We start from the raw sequence: 4007 nt of genomic DNA, 5'->3' as shown, positions 1-4007 counted from the left end.
AAAGAAGAAGAAGAAGAAGAAGAAACATTAAGCAAAATCCATACTCGTATAGACAAAAGAAAAGATTGAAACACAAAACATACTAAACATACAAAAGAATAAATTGCGACGAAAATCGAAACATAAAAAAAGAAACAACAACAACAACAAAAAAAGCATATATATACATATTATAAAGTGGGATAGAAAGTTTTTTGAATCCGCTCGTATAGGCAAACCACAAACGTATATAGAACATGCATAGAAATGAGGAGAGGAAGAAAACAAAAGGCAAGAATAAACCCAAATAGAAAACAACAATCGAAAACAAGTGATTACCCGATCGGCGCATAGTTTAGTGCATTTAGTCAAAAGAAACGTTTAATTTTACATAATTCAAAAACTCTGTTGAAGAAATTGGTACACAATAAGCGAGAATCGTGAAAATAGCACCCTTAACATCCAAACAAAAATTGCCTGTAAAGAATCGAGAGCGGTGAGGTGAAGCTGTGAGAGCAAGTGAACCAAAACAAAAAATAATTTGCTCTGCGAATAGGCGAAAAAGGTGCAACAAAAAGGAAAAAGCAGTTATTTCGGTTAGGTAACCAAAATTAAAAAAAAAACCCGTCCGCAATTAGGAACGGAAGGATGTCGGTACGGTTATGTTAGTTTACACTGTTGTGTTACGAGGTATGAGACGAGCAAAAACCAAACCAAAATTAGTGAAATCGATTTGGGCTTCAACGGAACCAACCCATGTCGGCAAGCCGGCAGCACCGAGCGACGATATCAGCCAAGGAATGAATCATGTTTTTCCCCACGCAGGTTGATAGTATCGGGGGGTTAAGTTAGGCATTTAGTCCATTACGCGTATGCGAAGTGTGTAGGTGATCGCAGCAGAATATTTGGGAATTGAACCGCGAAAAAAGCAAGGGTATTTCGAGTATAGAGTTATAGAACGTCGCTGCCAGATTCAGCAGAACGCCAACAAGCAGGCCTCCGGAGGATATTGAAACGCGTGAAACGAAACGAAGACTCCCCGTAGAATAGGAATGTAGTTAAGGAAAAGGAATAATGCGTTGTTTTCGGCTTCAACATTACAGCAGAGGTTTGTTTTGTTTCGATTCGCGACATCAATCAACGTCAAAAGTATTTTGTGTCACATGTTCGCTGCCCTAGCGGCTTTTCAGTATCCGGAAAGTGTTCGGAACAAGAATGTATTTTGCTTTGCCAACACCCTTACGCAACTCGAAAGAAGCTAATCGCGCGTGACGAGAAGACGTTGGTGGGAGCAGAGAGAGAGAGAGAGAGAGAGAGAGTGGCCATCGGCCGAAAGTGATATTATTTCCTGTTTATTTTTAATACAACAACCTACAAGTATGCTTTCTGTCGGGATGGTATTTAGGGATGGTTATGATTTACTCACCTTTCCCTTTTTGTTAAGCTAATACAAACTACATCATATGTGCAGTAGGGTAGCCTTGCGTTTAGCATGCTATATGTGTTATACGATGGAGCTGGAGTTGGATATTTCCTACCTTTAGTTTTCTACCTATCTTGATAAATATTTTACAATTCTTACATATGTACAACCTGTAACTTTAAGCTCTAAGCAAGTAATGGAACAGCGTCCGTAGTACGTGATGTTTAGTGTCCTCATTTGTCTCTGCCCCTTCAATGCGCCCCGATTGGGGCCCGGTGCACGGGTGGTGATAGTAATACGGTGGGAATGTTTAACAGAACATAATTTATTTTACCATTCTACCGGTACGATGAAAAGGTAGACTTTGCGATACATAAAAGAGAGAGAAAGAGAATGAGGGGAAGAGAAAGAGAGGAATAGTGTATGGGAAATTGGGGGCAATTTTTAGCAATTCGAAAGGAAACGATATTTCTGCGTGTGATAAGTGATAGTGATTTCACCAACCAAACCCAACACATAAAGCGCGGTGCAACAATGGTTAGAGAAGCAAGAACAAGAGAACTAAGGACGTGTCCATCCGTTTTCTCCCTTCATCTATATTCAACATATTTCTGTCGCTCGTGCGTTTAGGATTACTAGCATTATAGGAAACAACAACAAAAACACATCGTAGGGCACCGGAACTGGAGGAAAGCAGAAATGGATGAATAAAGAACCCAAATTTTGAAACAATGGGACGCCGGTGTATGTTGTTTTACGTGTCGTTGGAAAGAAATACTATTCCTTTTGTGGAATCCTTTTCCTTAATAATAACTTGCCTTTAATAACCTACATAAGTTAAGCGTTATCCACGGAACACATGGAGAACACTTCAATATTTTAATAACATCAATTTGATAAGCCAATCAGAAACAAAAATTGATAAAATGTTCAATAAATTTTCAATCAAAGTCTAGTTATGTTAAGCCCCCATTTATGATCCAATTAGAATTTCAGCGGAAACTTGCAGCAATAAAATCATATCTTTTATTTAATCTTACTGGATTCCCTTGGATAATAGCCTTGAAAGCTGTTATCTTAAGTGAAGACTGCGACATTGAAGGATTGATTTTTGTCCGAGCTTTTCAATTTCTCTTCTTTGCTGACGATATATGCAGCAACGATTGGGGAAAACGCGTAAGTACATACAATGATCTCGTGAACAATGCAAGCAAGATGATTTAAACGTTTGTCGAAGACTGTGTGCCCCACGACGTAATTCCCGGTTGAAAATAATACAATATATTGATGTATATCAATGAACGGTGGCGATCTCGTGCGTAAGTGTTTTTACCTTTGTAGAACTACAAACTGAGTAAAAAAATCCATAAGTACACAGAATAGTTGCCAACTTAAATGCAAACGAGATAACTCTGAATATAAAATTTGAATAATTATGAATTCATTTCATGAATTGAATATTTACATAAATAAGTAATTTTATAATTTTTAATTTATGTTCTTCTTTTCGTACGAGAAGCTCAACATTTTAGAAAGAACAACAAACAACAACTTTGAAGCTCTGTAATAAATTATACGTTCTAATAATGGTTAGCAACCAGAATCTTTAGCTAAATCTAATTGCGCAACATAATCCAACCTTAATTATGTATGATAACATATCTGTTAAGGTAATCAATAAGCAATTATCAATAACTCGGCCACCGGCGTTCGAACCGAAGGCATCAATTGTCATCATAATTTAGCCATCGAACGTTCCCCACCATACCAAGCCGATACAACGGAGCGTTCCGGGCTCATCGTTTCCCCCAAACAAATATGCAAACAGCCAACCGAAACCAGCGAGTGAAGCACAACTGTGCAAAGTGAACCCTCCGCCGACTCGTTCGCTGGTCACGTTGCAGCAGACGTGAATTGGTGACACCGTCGACCGTCTGCCGTCCGTCCATGTGCCCCGCAACTCCACAAACGATACACACAGCACGGCGCGGCTCTTCCTTTCTAGACAACAGCCAGCACAACGGCGCATGAAGAAGACATAACAAAATTAATACCGGCAATACGTAACCACACGACGAATCCCCAACAAACGGTTGGTGGAAGTCGCAAGAAGGCGAGGGGACGGCGACCGACAATGTGTGCAACAGCACGGAGTCCTGGCGCGCGCACTACCCTACACAACATTGTAAATTTTCCAACATTAAAAGGAAAACCGGCAAAACACGCTTCCAAACACCAGCTCGAACGTGTTCATTTAGGACCGCCAGTAGGGTGGAGCAACGTTCATTTCATGTGCAGGGTTGGCAAACCCTGATACATAAGTATTCGTAACGTAACATGAACGCATGCAAATTCATTCTTGGCAATCTCGCACAAATAAACGGCGAGAGAGAGTAAGGCATTCATCCCCTATGAGCCCCGCGCCGAATGCTCCCCAGGGGCAGGAAGGGTGCGTTAAGAGTGTGAACGGGAAACACAACACCGGATGCCCAGCCGGTAGACGGCCTGCTCGCTAACGATCAGTCCGTTGTCAACAGTCGTCCGGAACGGTTCGGTATTTAGCTCGTACCGCCAGCAACGCTTATCGTATCGTTGACTTAGAAGA

The sequence above is a fragment of the Anopheles moucheti genome, chromosome 2 (genome assembly GCF_943734755.1).
Source record: "Anopheles moucheti chromosome 2, idAnoMoucSN_F20_07, whole genome shotgun sequence".
NCBI lineage: Eukaryota > Metazoa > Arthropoda > Insecta > Diptera > Culicidae > Anopheles > Anopheles moucheti.
The sequence above is the reverse complement of the archived record's forward strand: the minus strand, read 5'-3'. Positions refer to the sequence as shown.